General features: G+C 37.9%; 1 protein-coding gene and 2 long non-coding RNA genes across 8 annotated transcripts in view; 2 read left to right on the top strand and 1 right to left on the bottom strand.

The window, feature by feature from the left end:
* Positions 1–8,136: 8,136 nt before the first annotated feature.
* Positions 8,137–11,374, top strand: LOC122535916. Of its 2 annotated transcripts, XR_006308294.1 has the most exons (5): positions 8,137–8,497; positions 8,799–8,841; positions 9,318–9,680; positions 9,888–10,128; positions 10,586–11,374. It is a non-coding gene; the product is annotated as an uncharacterized LOC122535916 (long non-coding RNA). The 2 variants fall into 2 exon arrangements; XR_006308293.1 differs by lacking the exon at positions 10,586–11,374 and having other exon boundaries at positions 9,888–10,309.
* A 429-nt stretch (positions 11,375–11,803) lies between these two features.
* LOC122535917 lies at positions 11,804–12,170 on the bottom strand. The gene is made up of 2 exons (XR_006308296.1): positions 11,967–12,170; positions 11,804–11,894 (listed from the first exon to the last, which is right to left on the bottom strand). It is a non-coding gene; the product is annotated as an uncharacterized LOC122535917 (long non-coding RNA).
* The window catches only part of LOC122535915 (protein eva-1), a 332,052-nt gene continuing 322,613 nt past the window's right edge, over positions 12,165–21,603 (top strand). For 4 of the 5 annotated variants that reach the window (XM_043667831.1, XM_043667833.1, XM_043667834.1 and 1 more), the window contains exon 1: positions 12,730–13,150. The gene's annotated coding sequence lies outside the window, so the exon portion shown is untranslated. Of the gene's footprint in view, positions 13,151–21,603 lie in introns of all 5 variants that reach the window. The other variant, XM_043667835.1, reaches the window with a different exon arrangement.

Below are 21,603 nucleotides of genomic sequence, written 5' to 3'. Positions count from 1 at the left end.
AAAATGGCCGATGTCAGCGGAAATGACGAAAACGGGACCGGCCGACGATGGTATCTCGTGCCCGCGAGATACAGACGCGACCAAACGGAATCCCCGGCCAAATAGAAATTTCGCCACAAGCCCGGTTCGACGAACTCCCGGTTTATCAAGCCGAAATCATTAACCCGATTTTCGTCGGATCTCTGACGCAGCCCGTTCGTGTTTAATCCGATTTTGGCCAGAAGTCACGCCGCAGGACGGAACTTTTTTTCACACTTTTCGATTTTATTGCCTCGTCACTCTGTTATCATTTAATTGGGTACTGTTTCACATAGAAGCAGATATTTGACAGTGAAGCGACCAATTGGTCATTTCTCATAGAAATCTTATAGACTTACAACGTGTGTTTTTAAAGGAACGATTCTTCCTGTAAATGTGTAAATAAAAGTTTGTGAGCTTTTTTTATTTCTCTGGTTCATTTCACTTTGTATTTCGCGAGTCGTCGCGAGGATAATTTGACAATTGAGTTTTATTGGATTTTGAAATTCCGTTTGTACGAACGGCGAGGAACGTGCGACTTGTCTGTTCGTGGCTTTCGTGCTCGATGATTTTCGAAAGTACACGCGTGCAAATGGAATGCGATATATCGTGGTATTAAACGAAGAGAACGGTCGGCGATGAAAAACGGCTCGCGTAACGTAATTGAGTGGTTTGACAAAAAGGAAAGAACTGAATTCGAATTTCATCGATTTCTTTTCACTCTTTAATTGACGAATCGCTTGACATACTTTTATGAATATTCTTGAGGAATTTGAGCGCGAGTGGATTCTTTCAATTAATTCAAGATTCGACATGACGAGTTTTTTGGTTATTCATACAGTAGTATATATATATATATGTATATATAATTAAACTCAGAATAAATACGATTTCGATATAAAAATGATGATGCAAAGAATAAAAATTATTTGATGAATATAACTTACTGTTTAAACGTTGGAATTCCACGAACGATTCTCTGGTAAAAGGTTCGAAGCAATCTTTCTTTCAGTTCGCAAGAATGGGAAGTCAACGACAAACGGTGGAGCTAGTTCGTATTGGAAAGCCATTTTTCGTTCGCACACTCTCCATGCTACGTAAGAGCGGTTCTCTTCCGGATAAAGTTGGTTTATCAAAAGACGTAGGAAGAATGCAAAACTACACACGCAGAGGTGTAAAAAATTTCCGGGTGTGTTTCGATCGAACCTTATTGGTTATTTTATTCGGTACATAATCTAAACGACTAAGCTATACTTGTGAAAGAATATAAATAATATACAAAGCTTAACTATCAAAAGAAAAATTGGCAAAACGTAGATTGAAAATGGTATTAATTTTTGACAGAAAACTCACGTTTTTGTTACGAACGCAAAAGGAAAGCTTTTTATTTGACAGAAACGATAAGTCTTATTATAGTTTGAAACGACATGAGATTGCAAAACCGTACAAATGTAACGTTTGTAATTGAAAGGAATAGATTGTTGCCTGTTCTTCCAGCAATGACTTCTTAAAAGCACTTGACACTGCTCGTCGGTTCATGGAATCGACGTTTGCATGAGGAGAAACAGGCTTGAGACATCAGATGCAAGTGTTTACAAGTGTTTGCAATTGACACTTCACTCTTTGAGTGACGTAAATTAATTAAGAACAAAACTTTTTACCAATTATGATAGACGGAAATGAAAGAATTGTTTAGAATATTCTTTTCATAGAAAACTTTCTAAAACGGAACTACGTCGAAAGACATCTAAATTTATTCCAGATTTTTATTTGTTAAATTTCCTTACTGAAACGAAAACAATTTTCAAATTACTTGCTTGTTTAAAAAGAGTCGTGCAGAATTAAGATAAAAATTCTTCTCTGAAGAGCCAAACAAATTAATAATTGAAAGAATGTCTTTGAAAGTATTATGTTCGAGTATAACTGCCTATTAAAAAAACTCGCTCGATGCTTGTAAAATATTGGCGAGTTGTTGAAAAAGACTTACAAAGTTCGTCAATTTATCGTTAAGCAACTCTATGAATTATCAAACAGTTTCATTATTTAAACCCACGAAGTTTGCGCAACTTTTCTCTCTCTCTCCCTTTCCCTCAATTTTCTTTTTCTTTTCGTACTATCTGAAGCAGAGAATCCGCGGCAAGAAACTTAGCTTCTTCGCATCGGAAACCTATTTTTCGTTAACACGGCCCGCATCGTGCAAAGCGAACCTCCTCCCACGGAAATCGATCAGTGGTTAGCGTGAAAGCGCATACAGGCAAAGGGAGGAATAAAGTTTCAGTGATGGACGGCTTTAATTGTTAGCAAATTATCAGCTACTGTAGTCAATCGACGATACTTTCAAGTCGTACGTAGAAATCTCGAAGAGAATAAGTATTTTCTCTTCTTTTTCAGCAATTTAACTTCTATTGCAATTTGCATTGTCAAACTATTATCCAACGCGTTTAATTTTTCAATCCCTTGAAACTTCCAAAAAGAAACGAGCAAATAATTTACTTGCTAAATACACTGTTTCGTTCGATAAACTCTCGATAAACGTTTTCGATTCTGAACCGAGGCAAACAAACACCACTGTCTGCTTTGATTTAACTTTAAACTACTTCATCTCTGAATTCGACCCTCATTAGGGTCATTCATAAACGAAAATGCACGATTTCTATTGGCTCGTCGCGCGAGCACAAAGCTCTTGATGAAACTGTCCCTGCTTCTTTACGTCCCTTTTCACCGGGGCTCAGCTTTTGTGAAAGGAAACCACCAAAAGTTCTCCCTTTCACAAGGTTCGGCATTCTACGATATAAACGTAATTAGGCTGAAGGTGTGGGGCAGGCGAAGCGGAATGTCAATGTTTTTGAAATTTTCGACAACTCTTTCAGATACTTGAACCGATACACACGGTTGCGACGCGGCCTTTCCACGCTCGTCGAAAGCCGAAAGCCACCGGTGACTTTGCTGACCCTGAATACGCCGTGATGGATGGCGGTGTTCGAGTGTTCGAGTGCTCGAGCGCACGCAGCGGCCCAGAGATGGGTGAAATTTGTAGGCGAACTTTCAAAATATATTCCACCGTCCTAATTACACAGCGTGCAGCCCGAGAAACGCGGTGGACCCGAGGAATTATGCAACCTGGATGGACTCCAGCGTCTGGTTGATTGATGACACGCGAGGATCTCGATCAGCGTGGAAACCCGCGTGTGGATCCTCTTGGTTGCTCAGCCGACCGGAGGAAAGTTCCGACGCGTGAAATGCGCGCGCTTCTTCACGTAGAAACGATTTATCTTGCTCTCTATCCGGCTCAACGCCCCGTTATCAATAATAAATTGTTTTCTTAACTTCATCGCGTGCCGATCGCGAAGCGCGAATCGTGATTGCCCGGTGTCCGATCTATCACCGATCCCTCTCTATCGTTCATTGATCAATTCGCGATGCACCGTGTTGCCGAGTCGCCTCGCGCGTAAGGGAACCGACATGAACCCCCGGCATGATTAATGACTACTCTCCACGTACCAATAGACCGCATAATATGTTCCGCGTAATCTCGAATTTCTTCCTCCATGAGACAAGAAATCTCCATGAATTCCCGCGGGAATACTTCCAACAGGGGCGTTATGAAAGTGTTACGACCTTTGCGTGCAGTTGCGGGAAAAGCTGCGACTAAACTCGAACTTTCGATGGCTGATCTTTCGGGTGTGACGCGGTTTAGAGTCGTTTTAGAAATATATTTTCCTAACAGATACTCTTCGTAGAACTTTGCGAGCCTCTCCACTGCGAGTATTTGCAAACGAGTGTAATAACGTCTAATCGCGGGAATATTTCTATCTTTCGTTTTCATCTTCACGCTTCAGACTTATCGGCAGTTTTGCCACGTATCGCGTTCACCAGTGCAGCTATCCCCCTTTTTTTCGAATATCTAGATCAATAATTCCATTCCGCCGTGCGCAAAGAATCTTTCTTTCGCTTCCCTGTTCGCAGATTTATCAGGGAAGGAAAATAATCCGTTGTGTTCCCGCGCTTTCACATACACCACGCCACGATAATTACTCGCCGCTAAGCTTCGCAGGTACAAAAGAAAGCAAACGAAGGAAAATGTGATTTTAAGAGCGCAAACTTTTCTCCCGGCCCGTCAGCACTTCTTTCTCTCTCCCCGCATTTTTTTCTCCTTTTTCCCCTTTTTTTCGCCACGGCATCGTTCACCTTATCCGTTCGTTCCGTTCGTTCGTTCGTTCTATCCTCATCTTTCGTTTCCGAGGAAACACGACCAAGCGGCATAAACCAACCAAGGTGCTGAAAGTACGTTGAAGCGAACCTTCCCTTTTATTTATGGCGTTCTCAGAATTTCCCCGGGACTTTAACGGCGCCGTCACCTGTCTAATTTATGAAAAATTCCCAGGCTCGAATTCACCAAGCGTGAACGCGCGGATCTCATTCGTCAGCGCGGCGGTGCGCCGCTGCGGAAACCTGGATCGGACAGTTGGCATTTCTCTTGGCGAGGATTGTTTTGAGAAGTCAATCGTTCTCGCCTCCTTCGACGACCTCGACACCAGACGCTGGCGGGTCCCCGCCGGGAATCGTCTCTTCGTCGATCGCTTTGAAGTGCCACTGCCTGCTGAACGAGCTTTCGAAACGAACGCGGTGCCAAACGCGCGACTACTCGTCTCAACGCCTTTTAAAACACGCGCGACAAGAGTCATTTTTGCGCGTATTTCGTCGGAAGAACTTGTTTGGAATCCCAGCTGCAAATTCTACACCGTCACCTTCTTTTACAATAATTTCTAACAGATGTGTAAGGTCACGTGTAATTTATGAATGGAATATATTTATTTACAATGTATCCAATCAATGAACACCGGAATCCGATGAAGTACATTTGAGTATTTTCAATGCTAGAGGATATTTTATCGTCTGAAATTACATATTTCTGTTTGTAATTTATAAGCCTAGAATTTCAAGCGCGCGATGTTGAAATTATTTTTTTGGAAAGCCGATTTTTTTCCTTTAGCCGATTGATTTTTCATTCAAATCGGAACTACAAATTTTTGGTCAAACGAAATTGTTACCAGAATTACCGGAGAGATTATCGGATGGATTGGAATGACAGTATCGGACAGTTTCATACATAGTATGAAATTCTGCTGGACAGAAACAAAAAGAACGATCTCAGAACACGTGTTACAGTTGTAACTTTATGGATTTGCGAAAGTCACACTCCGTGAATAGAAACCGATTAAATCAAGCCTGCCATAATATTTAAACCCACATCTGTAACATCTTTTTATACTTGAGAACTTTTTTATATTAATCCTCGACTATGATTAGATTATTTAAAAGCGCGTGTTATAGGTAACAAAATAATAATTCCTTAATTCATAGATTAACACATAGCAACATATAATACTCGCAATCAATTAATCATCCTGTCGAAAATTTCATAAGTTAAAAACTTAATAATGCTAAGTTAAAAATTTTTTAAACTGACTATCGACTTTTAAACTGTCGATGCTTGTAAAATATCGACGACAATGTAGCCACGAAGGCAATAACAGCATCAGCAGCTTCTCGCGTTTTCACAAATGGCAAGCAATCTGGTGACATTTCTCTTTCTTTCTTTCTTTTTTTCAGTGAGGATTCAGCTTCGAAACCCTCAGCCGAAGATTGTTTGGGAAATAAAATGTTTGCAGCGCCAACTCGCTTCGATTTAACGCCAAAATAGATGGGACACATTTTTTCGTAGCCCCGCGAGAGCTGCAACTTCAGCATCGGCAGCGTGCTCGCGGGTAACGATGATTTACGTGTCTCGTTTGTTTTTTGTAATTGACACACCGAGCCAGATGGCGAGCACGAACAGCAGTTCTACAAACGAGGAGATTTCCGGAGTAATCGACGGGTATACGCAACGATCGGGAGCACGATTCGCTAAAAGAGAGAGAGAGAGAAAGACTGGAGAAAAAAAGAAATGGAAGAAAAAAAAAACTGGACGAAAAACACGAGGAAAAAATAACAAGGAACGAGGGTGAAAAAAAAAAAAAAAACAAAAAGAGGTCGAACCAGATTTCGCGACTACCCGCTCCACGTTATCAGAGTTTGACGAATTTTCGATGCGAACGCGATCGTTCGTACTGTTTCGCCGGATGATTCCGCCGCGCGGGCAAAGTTGCGGCGCGTAATCTGCTTAGCGTGCTTTACGCGCCGCGATAAATAGTAAACGGAAGCTGGGGTAAACATGTGACGGAATTTACGGTTATTGCGCCGTTGCGTATCAGCGCGCCGAGTCAACATATAAAATTAGCGCGATTTACATCCCGAACTTCACGCCGTTTCCATTAACGATTCCGCGACGTTGTTTAATTGATACCGATCCCTATCCGTTTACTTCGTAATTTCACTGAAACATTAATGCCTCTAATGGAATGCGGCCGATTTGTTGATTACGTCCGATTTTAATCATTCATCCGTTAATCAATATAATCAACATAATCGACGTACGTAATCAACGTATATTGGCCCGCGAAAGTAACGCGACTGCCATGGGTATATACTGTAGGTATACTGTAAAAATTTGATATCAATCTGAAAATACACGCAGAAATTTCAACGACAATTCGTTTCCAACAATGATGGATGATAAATCGACAATTAATACTTCCGTTTCTCCTTGGATTTTCCGTCGAAAACGTGTTTAAATATGGGTAGAAATGTCGAAAAGCCCTTTGTAAATTGCCGATGACGTCAAGAGAAGAAATTTTTGACGTAAACGAGCTTTCCCATCGAGAATCGAGAGCCTTGAAATATCTGTATCTCGTTTTACAACGTTTTTGGCATCAGCGAACGGTTTTCCCTCCGGTGCGAAATATCCCCATGTTAAATCAATATTTATCCGTAGATAGTACATATTTAATCTGTTATAACACGCATGTCGTGTGCAGATTGCTTCGTTAATGTATTGGAAAGCTGAATATTTAATTTTCCATCGAATCGGCCGTTTTTTGTCCAATCCAATTTCTCCCGGAAAGTGTGACTCGTCGAGAAACGCTATCCGTTTTCGTTGACAACGAACTTTTAACTCGATATGTATATGAAATAACGGCATTGTTTAATTTTAATAAAAAAAAAAAAAGATATCAGTAAATACGATATCTTTGATATCTTTGATATCAGTATATAATACGAGGATACTATGGATAAATGATTTAGAGATTAACGTGTATAAATGCGAGGAAGTTTTACTTAAAATGAATAAACTAGGTCGCACTTTAGTAAAAGAGACCGTATTTCGTGAGTTTACTGCCTCACCTGGTACAAGATATAAACCGTACATATACGCCCACGCTCACACCTACAGCGAAAGACTTCGACCTGATGTTCTCATGATAAAGAAGAAGGAAAATCTCGCGAAAATAGAGAAACGTTAAAGGAGACACTCCGACTTGAGTAAATTCAGTTCGAACGCCCCCATGGAAAACTGCGAACGAGGACTCATTATTTGAAATTGAAAAATGTACAGCCATTGTGGACGACAGTATTTTAAATCGCAGTGGAGAAAGTATTGGGTAAATTTGAGACAAAAATCATGATCCAAAGAGTTATAAAATACTGAAATGTCTCTTGAAACGTGCTGTGTATGTAACAAAAAAAAATAATTTCGATTCGAATTTAAGATTTTAATTTAAGAGTAATTACGACAAACGATTTATTCGTTCTTTTACGTATTCTTATTTCAGCAAATACGTGCGTCAAAACGATAATAAATTAGGAAAGCTAAAACAAACTTCAAATGCGACGGATGCACTTTACGAGCTCAGCTTGTAGTTCAATGTAAAGGGCAAGTAGTATACGTATACCATAGTAGCCTTTCTGTAACTAAAGTGGTAATTTCATTACGAGAGCAGTAAATATCCTACATAAATCTTGGCATATTTGCTAATCTGACGTGTTTTATATTAAATATAAAATAAATTGTAATTAAAAACTAAGAAAATAAGACGAAAAAAAGTATTGCTTAGCTGTATGTACCATAAACGCGCTTTTTATTTACCATAAAATATTGAAAGATGCTTTCAATTTTCTCTCTGTCGAAAAATGATTGTATTGTTTCATGTATATTCTGTATATTTCCATTTTCTAGAACTCTTCGTAGAAAATGAAAGAAGTGTGAACTGAACCAAAAATTTTCCAGGCAACTGAAGCACGCGGCACACAACATTTGAAGTAATCGAGTTTGGATGCACGGTTTTTCTATAAATAAAATACAGTTTATGCGCGTCGCGGCGCAAGGATTTTGTTTCTTTACTGCAATACACAGTTTTGGCTCGCCAGATAAATAAAATTACACGAGCAGATGGCTCTTCGTATATTTTTGGATGCTTCTTATGGAGGGTGCTCAAATATCGACGCACATGGCCTCCCTACTTAGATATAGGAAAAAAATGTCGGTTCCTGTATGAAGCTTGATAGCTCACTATCATTCGAGAAGTCAGCAGGTACCCAGGTAAGGTGATTTTAATATTAAATAAAAAAAATTCTGGTTAAAGACTATAATAAATCACTGTTCCGAATCTTCATCGTATAGTTTATCTTTTACATTTATAATTTTTGCTCCCTCTTTCATACGATCCTTTGTTTGCAAATGGTTTGGTTATTTACAAACTTTTTATCAATGCATCCTATGTATAGTACATAACTGAAACTACATCAAACTGTAATTAATCATGACTAAAGAAGAACGTGAGAGAATTCAGAGACGATCTTTTGTAAAACACTTAATAATAAATGTTTCGTAAATTTCATAGATGGCTGCTAGGATATCAAACCATCTTAATGAATGTCACGCAGGTTAGTAAAATGATAACCCTCTAAAATGTTTTGCATGGTATTCTGTCAGGGTAATATGAATATAAGTATACCTAATCTTTGCTTCTAATTTCGTTTCGCTTAGACCTTTATATTTAGTTGTACCCCGTTATAAACCATATATTTATCTACTAACATATCGTCTCAACAGAAATTTATAAAACCAGATTTATAGTGCTTGCTTGCTAGTTCTATCAGACCATTAACTTCCCCCTAATGTAATAACATTAAAATATTTTTGAAACATTATACGTAGAATAGTATTATATCATTGTACAATTTGTGATTAATGTCACAGTATATGCTTCATGTTAATTTAACTAAATATAATCGAAAATAATTAATAAATATCTGTAAGATATTGAAACTTTAGAATTTTAGTTAGAAAGGAAAGGACACTTCGTGCTTCCTTTCGATTTTAATTTTAATTTTTGTTTCTTTTTTTATTAGAAATTTAGAAATGGAACGTACGATACCAAGGACCGAAGATACATACGAGGACATTGGTCTTTCACCCTTTTGAAACCATGACCCAAGACAAAGTCTACCCACCCACTTCCGTTTATTGCGCAGACGCAACCGACTGCTCGACATGATGTGATCCGCATGTATATTAGACTCGAAATCTCGTTTCCGTCCGTCACATACGGGAGAAAAGCGTTAAACTATCAAAATGCAATTTGCGGTAAACAGGGTTCAGGCATGGAGAAATGAATACTGCACCGTAGATCACGTTTTCCAATACTCATTTGCTTCGTGTTTTCCACTTATAAGGAAATTACTTCAGTTCCGGTGCTGCTCACGTTTTAACGAAAAACAGGGTAACGTATACTACGCTACGATCGAGGTATTCTTGACTCGATTATCAATTATCTGTTTTTCAAAAATTGCTACGGAAAGGAAATTCAATAAAAATAATTCAATTAAATTCAATGACTTTCCATTTAATCTAAATTACTGATGCTTGACATTTTCTTCGGAGAATCAGATATAGAAGAAAGACTAATTAAATGAAAATATACTTCTAGATGAACGAAAGGATTGCCACATAAATGTTTCGAATCCAATTTCATTGACACGGCCAATTTGAAAATCAATAGGGGAGCTCAAGCATTTATCGATTTTCGGAGGATATACCGCAACTATGAAGATTGACACTGTGGTCGAAAATTTTATGAGTTCCTCCATCCTGCCAACGTGTTTCAAGCAATCGTATCTGTGCAAATACCAAGTCCCGTGGTGGCGTTAAGCTTTACGATGTTAAACCTCGTAAGGAGTTACGATCATGTATATACTACGTAGAGTTCAGAAGCTTGTAGAAATCCCATGATACAAAACAGCATTGTAGGAAAACACTATATTTCGTTTTATTTCTTTGGTCAGCGATTCTTGCTTTACATTCTCTAATCTCTGAATTTTACGTTTCGCAATACAATTTATGGAGTTCTTCAATTTATTATACAAAGAAACGAATAATGAAGAAATACAATATATATAAAGAACAAAAGTCATTTTAATTTCACGATATTTTTCCGATCAATAAATAGAATAGTTTTTGCTAAATTGCAGATATTTATGCAAATTCAAACTTTTATGAAGATAACTAAATGATAAAACTTGAGCAGAGATATCTTTCTTACTAAATATCACGTATTTCTGTATCTTTCAATTTCCAATGAATTAGTTATTATTTTCTACATCTCTAATCTGATTTTTATATCTACAGTGTAACTAAGAATTAGTTTTACAGAGTTGAATAAAGGAAGAATGAACTGAATTTGAAACTAATGAAATGACCGAAAATGAGAGAAACGTGATGTGACACAAAAACATCAAGTATATTGGAATATTTGAAGATAATTCTGTTACATTTCTGATTATTGCTGACATTTTAACTGACAAATATACCAAAAATGTGATTATGAAGCGCTGAAACTGACGGTGTCCAAAGATTTGAGCGAACTTTCTATTTCCTGACAGCGTTATTACATTTTACCGGCTCATGAAATTCGTTCCCGGAAATTCTATTTCGAGAGGATCGTGTTAATAGCAGCTATTCGAAAAAAGAACATTTTTGTCCTACTTAAATCACGAAATTATCTAGTTTACGTTGCTCTATTAATATCGATGTTTTGAAATAGCTTTGTTCCTGGGAACGTCGCTGTTCTTGAAGTTCTAAATATTTGACATTGGGAGATTTATTGATTGAAAGACGAATTAGAAATTGTTTCAAAGTACGAGTAACATAGAACCATAAATCCAGCAAATTTCTTTCTCGATATTTTACTTTGAATTTCACGATCAAAAATTCTTTGCAAGAAATAGCGTCTGTCGAAGACCGTATTATGTAAATTATAATTCCGGGGTGACAGATGGTGCATCGGCGGTCATAGATCACTATACATCCAAGGATTTATGTAACCATCTATATCCTTGTAGCATTATGAAACTTTACATGGTCACTAAAATAACATTAACAATTTTTATTGATGAGACAATAATAAATAAAAATGTGCAATAAAATATTGTATCTTTCATTACATGTGGCTATATTTTCTAAGTAAATTGCCTGGAAAGTAAAGGCATCATTTGTTAGGAGATATTGTCAAATCTGATAGAAGATTCATACGTTTTTCAGAGTATCATAATATCTTTTATCTATTTCAGAAATAAAAGATAAGTAAAAATTTTTATTACAGTTCTTTCTACATTTTATGCCTCAACAATTTGTCTTGTTTTTAAATGAATGTTTATATATGAATAGTTCAACATAAAAAGTGAAAATACAATCTACAAACGTTTGCTATTCTAACCTCACTTAACATACCAAATTTACATTGCAATACATACATACGTAATTGTATATTAAACATAATTGAACTGAATTAAATGTAGAATTAATGTTACTTACGTGCAAATATACCAAATGTAGTGACATTTTTCGTCTTATTTCGCTTGTTAATTACGTTCTTAATTCTTCATTTTCATGCACACACACACACGCGCGCGCGTATAAAACGCGTAACTCTTTCCGACTGCAAATAATTACAAACAAGTTACAAACAAGCGAAAGGGTTAAGTGTTAAGGCAAATGCAGTTACTCTTACCCAATCGTCAGCCAGCAGTCAAGATTTACGAGGTCATGATCATCTTTGTCGAAGAACACAGCAATTCCGAGGCGAACGCGGATCGTCGAAACGGCAGCCGAGCGCTGATTGGCTGGCGGAGCGCGCGCGGATGCGTAGACTCTGACGTCATGCTTCGCCCAGTTTGAAATCGTCCCAGCAGTCAGTCGCGCGCCGAACGTCGAACCGAATGCACGCGGTGTTCTTCGTTTTTCGTTTGCAGTCCTTCCGACTCCGTATCGAAATATCGACGATTCGCACGTCGATCGCGGATACGTTAGCGCGATGCCGTCGTCGACGATTCTTCAGTGAGAACCGATGGAGAGGTGACGTTCTATTCTATCAACCGGTGTCACAGTGCACAAGTGTGATCGCGGCAGTTCGACCTTCGTTGTCAGATATATTTTTCGCCACGATTCGACCGTCGTCGATGATCGTGTGCAACGAAAAGAAAGACGTTTCTCCATCGTACGAATCCACTTCGTTTTTACGCACAACTGACAGCATGCGTTTGAGTGGCGATGGATAGCATTTTCTCGATGGACGTGTGTCAGTGAAGCGAAGTTGGCTCTCGAGACCACGTGACCAGTGGTAGGAGGTTATGTGAACGGATCCTTTGTAGAGACTGCAGCACTCCGATCTATCGAACATCGATACTCGCGCGTTGCGTATTAATCGACATCTCGAATAGTCAGTGAGAGTAACGGCCGTTATAAACGACGGTTCGTTGTCGCGTCGCGATTGAAATTACGTATATTAACCGATATTACCCGTGCCATACGATCTACGTGCCGAGAATTTCGTCGACTTTGCTTAATATGCGTGCTACAGTGAGACGGACCGGCTCGATGCTCAAGGTTGTCGGCTTAAATTCGTGGAATTCGCGATCAACATTCGGGGCGTGACTTACACTTCGTGTTTACGCGTTTATGCTTTTCTCCCTTCGAAAGTGTACAAAATCAGCTGCGTTTGATTCGTCTTTGTCGTCGGTGAGAAAACGACGTGTGATGTTTTGGGTGTTGTGTCGCGTCGACTGAGAGCCGTGTGACGCGGTGTGCACTGAATGTCAAAACGATAATTAGTGCTGCCTTGAGGCCAGGTGACTCGTGTTATCATGCTGACGATTGTTTTGCTGGGTCAGCTGGTCGTACCGGCGGATTACTTCGGTGAGTTGATTTCTCTTGGTTTTTGTTACCTTTGACAAAAAGTTGTCCGTAAAATACAGTAACACGAAACCAGCTAAAGTTTTTTGAGACACGTACGAAGTTACACACGTGAATGTAATATACGTGAGAAACTCAAATACTTTGGTCACCCGTTTGGAAATAATAAAATATTTCGTTTAGTTATACGAAGAAGTAAAGTATGAAGCGAATAGATGTAGTCAAAATTAGTACTACAAATTTTCCAATAACGATAAATAATATTTTGTTTTATATTTATTTTGTCTAGTATTCTCTAATATTTCCAGGTTTATGATTTACTAATTGTGCAATTCGTAGAGATTGGTAGAGATTCGTGGCTTTGAAAGATGAGTTCTGCTGATCAGTGGTTTAATTGTTAACGATATAATAGGAGCTTTTGGCTTTCATTCGTCGAAGGTAGCTAACATCCAATTTACGGCGTTTAAGTTTGGAATGATATTGTTGACGTATATTGAGTTTAAACGCTAGAGATTTGTCTTACGTTAGTAAAACGAGATATTGCTTTCGTTAAACGTCTGTTATACCATGTAATTCAACATTATTCGTATCTAAAAATTTTTTTAGTATTATTTATTACTTTGAAAATCTTCCAAAAGTCTTATTTCATTTCATTATTGTATATTATATTTTTATATTTTATTATTGTGCTATTACATCAGTATGTCGCAATTTTCTTCATCTTATTTTATAAGAATGCTTTTCCCTTGTAAGTAAAGAAAAATCTAGCTACTAGGTTTCTTCAGAAGAAATATCTTGCTTCACACATTTCTAATTTTAGTTTTCAAACTTAAACTTTCTTGTTCACATGATGGAACGGTATCTCAACATTTCGATTCTCGTTTCTTGATTTAGTAATCTGGTCCAACTACCTGCGTTCAATCCTACGCATTTTTTATGGATGTTCGTAGGAATATCGTGAGTGACATCGTAGGCAGGGGATTTCTTTTTCATGAGATTCTGTAAACACATGGAAAGCAAGTGCTGCATTGACGAGAAAAGTATTGGAAATTAAAAGTCATCAAACAAATTTTCTTATTTTTCTTATTTTTCAAGTAATTTTCACGTAGCGAAACGATGTTTGAAGAATATCGGCAAATAGATTGCAAATACACGTAATTTCCATAAATAATCATTCTTAGTTGTGTTTTCTGTTTAGAATGATACAAACTGGTGTAATCGTAAATTTTTCCTTTGTCGAGACAAATGTTTATGTAAATCATTTATTTTCAGCACTGTGACTGAATACGTACATTTATCAAGTAGAAATATGTGATGAGATAAACACTGAAATTAATCAAGTAATTCCACATTGCGTCACGGCAAATTACAAAATTAATATTTATACGTTATTGCCGTAAATCGTATTACTATGATATTAAATTAATTTTGAAATTTCTGAATTTCAATTAGTAAAATACAGAAGTGAATTGCTATTATCGAATAAATAGATATTTTCTGAGATAGTGGATAAAGTCTATATTACGAGTAATAATGTAGACTCTTTGTAATGTTAAGATTCATTTTATCATTTATTTATTCATTTCGACATAAACAGAGGATTGTCAATTAAAAATTCTTTAATTAAATACGAAATTTCTGCAAATTTTTTTTTTTTTGGAGTCAATCGAGCCTATGTCGTGTTCAAAATTTTTAAATATTTCTTTCATCATTATTTTATCCATCTCCTTTTCGATTATTTCTAACTTGTAATAATCATTAGGAAAAAGCCAGTACAAAAATTCAGTACTGTGTTTTTCCCTAGTAAAAGTTCGCGTTTAATTTTTGCGTCTCCGTCGGGTAGAGATCTAAGCGCACAGTTTGCAATAATTAGTATAATTGCTTAATGAAGTTAAAATTATAATGCTGGCACTATGTACGTCAGTGATACTAGTGTTTTCTTGCATATTAAATTTGCTGCGTTAGACAAACTGTGTTTGCCACCTTAACGTAATGACACTCCAAATACAGAATCAGCATTTGAATATAAATTAGTTTACATTTTGTGCTTTGCATTATTTCGTGCAAATTTTGCGCTGCAATTTCCTCTGACGGATTTTCGAAAATTTTCAGTCAGTAACGAGAATGCAGAGTAGCGAGGGTGTCACTAGAATTTCTCGAAATAGCGGAGATTCATTCCGAATCGAGCCCGAAGGCATTCGTAGAAACAACGTGTTTTATGATAGTTCTGCTAACTTAAAAGCGATCCTATTTCGCGGAGATTGTAGTTTATTACACAATGTCCCTTACATTTATTTCATTGTATCCCGACGTGACAGTTTGCAAGTTTCTTAAATAAGCGTTAAATACGCGCAAGAGCGATGTAATATTGTACTGTGACATTTGCGAAGCAACTTGCTAGCTGGATCAATTTTATATTTCTCCGTTTCTCTTCCATCGGCTTCATTTATGCTTACAATTTCATTTTAGTTCTACTTTTATCTTACACTTTTCATTGTGAAACATTCGTTCGTGAACAGATCTTTTCATTTTCTCTCTGTGCAAAATTTCAATAAGAAAATTTGTTCCTATAGTTGTACAATTCCTATCTCTCACTTGTGTTGTAACTAACAAAATTCTTAGACACGTTCTCGCTCAAAAATTTATAATAACTGCAACTAATTATATATAAAATTATATGAATATCATAATTATAATATTTTTACCTCTCACTGAAGAAGAATGTACCTAGAACAGTGCTCCAAAATTTTGAGTGGGAGTACAAATGATGCTTAATTTCCCATTTCATATTCAAACAAACGAAATAAAGTATCGTTATGTTCCACTTCTTAGTTGTTGCTTGTCAAACGCTATACTTTGACAATGTTTGCTTAATACAACGCTGACGCATAGTAGTTGAGTAAACGTTATGTACACGTGTTCGTAGCTAGATCACAGTCGAATCACGTTACATAGTAATGCAAAATGAAAGGCGAAGAATTCTCGCTCGTAGCCGTAGTTAGATGAGATTTATCTGACTATCCGTACTGTTTATAGCTCTCGAAAGGTAGATGGAAGTGGGAGTTAGCGTATCAACCGCTTATAATTAAAGTTTTTTCTGATTTCTCCGGGTCAGACGGTTAAACGGTAACTATACCAGATCAATGAATAATGGATAACGATCCGCGAAACGGGAGTCCACGAGGATTCCTAGAAGTGATTATGCAAAGTACCTCGTACTGTAGGAATTGCTATTTATTAAATAGTATTAAATCATGAATATTGCACGACTTGTGAATATCATATACGAGTTAATACAGCTTTCTGATATTGTAAATGAAACATCCATTTTTCGCTATGAAACGATTGCGTGTCTCGATTGTTACGAGAGTAATTACGAATTTTCCTACGTCGAATAAATCGATCGGTTATTCACATAAAAGAAGGAAAAAAAAAAAAAAACAAATACATACTCGATTCGCTCTGTATTCGATCTTTGTTCAGTTTTGGAGGGAAAATAATTCGTTTGAAGTATCGTATGCTCTGTCCACCATTGTGGAAGATGAACAGCTCCATTGACGAGAAACAGAAGCAGCTGGAACTCGAAGTTCGCGTCCGATTCTAGCGAACCGGCATCGACCCGTGCTACTTGCGAGCAATACGGATACCATCGGGGCTGGACGGGTGGAAGCTCGATGCGCGATCCAACAGAGTCGAACGAAAAACTCGGGCAAACTCGTCGAGAAGACGCCAGCAGCAGCGAATGGGAACGGAATAAGAATAATGAAAATAAGAGGGAGAACCCTTCGTAGAAAAGTGGTTGGCCACTCGGTTCGCAAAGAGAGAAAGAGAGAGGGTGGCGCGAGTAGGTCAGAGAAGGAAAGAAACGCGTAATTACCCTCGTAAATCCATCGGACATTTCGCGAATGAGAGAAACTATGAAACCGAAACGAACAAACGAAGAATCTCGCGAGGAGGCTTTTCGCGCCCTTCGGACAGTGCCTCGTCGATGGCCAGTTCGTTGAATCGTGCTCGTAAATTCTTATAATCGGCGTGATTGCAGTCACGGGAATCGCGATTGGCTAGCATGGCCGGGCTATTTGGTAGTTTGAAAAATTACCGCCGTCTCCATAAATCGTGACGCTGGTGGACGACTCTGGAGTCTCGCGCGGCTGCAACGCGGTAGAAATGGGGTTGAAATGCAAAAAAGGAGGACAGAAAAATAAAAATGAGAGAATAAACGGGGAGGAAAGTTGAAACAGCAGAGTAGAAACGAACTCGATGCACAGGAGCGAGATGTATTTTCTTTCACTGTCGCGGAGTTAGCTTCTGTTAGGTTGTTAGTCTGCAATTGACTAGAGAATGCTGACCATCTCGTTGAGATTGATCGCGGCTTCGATATTTTACAATAGATAAATTTTTGCGATAACATGGAACAGTTTCCACTTACGAAATTTTTAAAAATTACGAGTTAGTTTTTTTTTTTTTAATCAGTGAAATGTTCCCGCTGTTGGGACGAAAACACATATCTTTTTCTGATCATTATACGTCCCGCAAGTTATTTCCCTGGCACTTTCGCTTCGTAATTCTCGCGGCCATTCCGTGGGAAAATTTAATCGCGACCGAATTTCGCAGCGCGTCATAAAATTATTTCTCGCAATCGCATTACGTACGTGTCCGTTCTGTCGCCGTGTTTTCCCTGCGTGCTGTTTGTTTAATTATTAAAAATGAGGTCATGCATCGCGGAAATACGCGCTTCTATGCACGCTTTGTGACGAAACAATACCTATGCGTCCACAATTTGCCCACATCGGAGGGAAACCGCGCAATTTCCAGGTTGCGATTTTTCGCAATGATTTTTTTTCGAAATGATTTTTTCCTCTCGCGAGCCGATACAGTGTCTTACATAGGACAAATGTAGTTTTCCGTATCGCTCTGTTAAAGATCGAACGAAATTCCTGATCTCTGCCGTTGTTTTTCTTTCAATGTTTTTGCAACAGTCTGACTGAAAATATCGGGTCGTACACATCGCAAATATTTTTGCTAGCTGTTTTGCTTTTGCTAGCCTGTGAAGTTGATACGTTTTCCCATAAAATTAGTCAGATTCGAAACAATTTGCCGCGTTTGACGAAATTCTTGGGAAAAAAGGATTTATAATTCTTCATGTAAACATTACATGAAGAATACGAAAGAATTCTTAATCTTTAAATTGTATCATTCGATTATAATTTCCGAGCAACGCAAGAAGACGTTAAAGATTGAAATTAAATCTAAATTAAAAATTAAATAAAAATCGGCGAATTCTTCTCTTCCAGCGTCAGAGTCTTTCACAAATAATCACAGAAATGAATTACACGGTTCGAATATGCATTGAGATGTAAATAAAAATCCACGACCTCTTTTCTACAGATAATCTTTTGACCCGATTCTTTTAATGCTCATTACCGGTAGTAAGCATCGACAGGGAAATAGGTTTAAAGAGGAAGTAGCAAGAACGAGTGGAACGTATTCTCAACGCTGAACGTTACGAAGTTCTCGTCCATCGAGGTGATCGTTTGCCTTGCGTGTTCTTTTTCGGAGGAGAGAAGTTACCGAAGGGGCAGAGAGTAGCTCGTTTTCAAGCTTTCCCATTTCCACTTCACTCTGCCGGCTGTTTCACGACTGCCCGATTCGGCGAGTCGCGTACCTTGCTATGGATTTAGCGTTCTGTGCATTACCTCGCGTAAGTGCATTTACCTATTGTTCAGCCCGCTCGTCTTTCGTTGGGATTTCAAGGGTCGACCAATCTTCGTATTTGCTCGCGTGTAAATTTCCTCCTCGTGTGCCATCGTATTGAGCCCATATCCGAAAGTATAATCGGCCGTGGTTGATACTTGAATCTAACGCCTGAAAGCACGCTTTACCTTTCAAATTCCCGTCGTATCGCATTGGCAACTGAAAACGCCTCTGGTCTTTGTTTCCTCGCGCTATCGCTCGCGAAATTCCCTTCTTGAGCACTCGTGAAACTGCGTTTATAGGGTCTTTGGCCGTTGGTCTGAAAGAATGGAGCGATTTATGGGATCCTTCGTACGTGTCGTAGAAAATGGAAATATTCTGCGAGGACGGTAAAAGAACTTTACGGTGAAAATATTAAACGAGAGAGGAGGAGTTCGGATTCCAAATTTCTCGTACATGAGGATTTGTCGATTTATGAGCGAATTTACGGCTTTTTAGTAGTGGAGCCATGATAATAATATTAGTTTGTAATTTTTCGTAGATTTGCAAAGCCAGATTTACATGTCTACCGTGACTTATCATTCCTTTTTTTTTTTTTTTTTTATTCTTTAGTTTGAATCTCTAAAAGTTGTGGAATACAAACACTTTCAAACAAATTTGTATATTAGGTGATGCATTTAATTTCGCGTAATTGAACGCAAAAAGCTGCACATCGCGCGGAATTTTTCGATTACAATTTCTCCAACAATTTTTCGAGTTTCGCGGAATTGGTGTACGGTCTTTTCAATGCATTTCATTGTTATTTTGCCAGAATATTTATTTCATATAAAATCTGAGGCATTGGTGGGGCAAACAATGTCGGTTTTATGCATACTAAATTAAATTACAACCTCGGCGTTATTGTTCTGTTTAATCACTCGTATGATTACTATTATTTTTCTCGATTTCTTTTTTATCATTCCGAAGGTCTTATTAGAATTGCATGAAATATATGAAAAATAATATCCGTATGAAATATTTACAATGAAGTTTTTGTTACAATATCCAGAATATAAAACAAATCCCCATTTGTATTCTATTTTTCTTTAATCATACCAATCCATAGTAACCGTAAAATACCATAAAAACTCGACGTTACTTCCCCAGTGGTTCAATATATTTTTTCAGAATACATTCACGCACAAAAGTTCGGAGCATTAAAGCATTAAAGCATTAAAGTTTCATAAAATAAATACCCTTCTAATAAATAAATATTCTATTCGTGTAATATCATCCTTTGACAGTACTGAAATTTTCATCAAGTCGAGTCAATCAGATCGAATAACCAATAATTACAATGTTCTGTACAGATTCTACAGGACGCTCCAAAAATTTCGAGCGACAGTGTATGTGACGATTTAAATAGCAGAATTTATCTAATACACAGATACGATCGAACGTTACACGCGTTTGGTCAATTAACGAATTCCTTGTGTGCACGTACGCGGCGCTTGTTACACTCGGCGGACGCAGCAGCGTTATCCGATATAACCTAACGACAAGAATATCAATGGCGTCCAAAGGATAATTGCATAAATTAGCCGAATCGCAGATGGATAGTGTTTACATCGGGAAAACAGCGGATTTCGGGGGAGTGTGTTGTTTCGGTTCGTCCGATTCGCCGGCCTGGTTAATGGACGTGAAATTATCCGAACACAGAATCACACGTTGATGGGCCCCGTTGCATTTATTGGTTACGATTGATGAGACGAGAGGCTTCGTAATATGTGCGTAGATAACTTCGGGAATGAAGCGTGTGCACCGTGTGTCCCCGGGGCTGATTATTAATTGTCAATTTTCAATCGTTCTCCCATGATCGATTACTGCAATGTTGTAACTGAAATGATCGTAATAACCCGTTAATGACACTGTCGCGAACTGCCACGCGCGAATCCTACTTGATTGCGATTTAATTTAACCAGCTTTGTGACGGATCCGTACTAAATAATTTCCGTGGCGAAATTAAACGGAGCTCATTCTTCGTTTGCGTGTTCGATGATAAGAACGCACGTTCGTACGTTTCATTTGACTGAAAATATAAAAAGGCACTTCGATTGGAAGTGTTATACCTGAATCTTCGAACTTCGATTATATAACTTAATTGAAAAGTTTAGGTTTTTGCGGTCTATATCGAAACACAAGATTAAAACAGTCTCATTTCTGTTATTTCGCGTTAATCGTGCATTCATCGTTCAACAAATAGGTACTTTAAAGTTTATTTCTTGAACACAGTTTCTTAGGAATTCATAGAATGTACTTTTTAGTGGAAATTTCTTTTTCATTACTGATATAGCCCCTAGTTTTCTTTTACTTTCATTTATACCGACCACTCGTTCCTCATACTTTGTCTCCTTAACTTTTCTCTTTCAACTTTCTACGATTTATCCTCGACACACTCATTTTGCTTCTCCCACATTCGTCAAATCATTATTTAAACACGCCGGTCTGCGGTTTTCTCCGAGTTTTCTTCTTCTTGAACATCTTGTCGTCGACCTTGTTCCTATTATTTGTTTCTTTTTTCTTTTTGTTACGTCGCATTATTTTTCTTATTTCTCTCTTAGCGTCCTTCGGCAATTTTTTCCGAAGGAAAGCAGCGAAAGAAACGGTCGCCTTGTTGCTGCTTTTTCTTCCTGACAGTCGCGTTTCTCTAACGCACCAGTTTTCAGACAATGAGTCGACCTTCGAGTCGAGTATCTGCCACGTTTATTAAATTTTCTTCTGCG

Source organism: Frieseomelitta varia, unplaced genomic scaffold (assembly GCF_011392965.1).
Source record: "Frieseomelitta varia isolate USP_RPSP 00005682 unplaced genomic scaffold, Fvar_1.2 scaffold_787, whole genome shotgun sequence".
NCBI lineage: Eukaryota > Metazoa > Arthropoda > Insecta > Hymenoptera > Apidae > Frieseomelitta > Frieseomelitta varia.
Note: the sequence above shows the minus strand (reverse complement) of the source record. Positions and strands in the feature narration are given on the sequence as shown.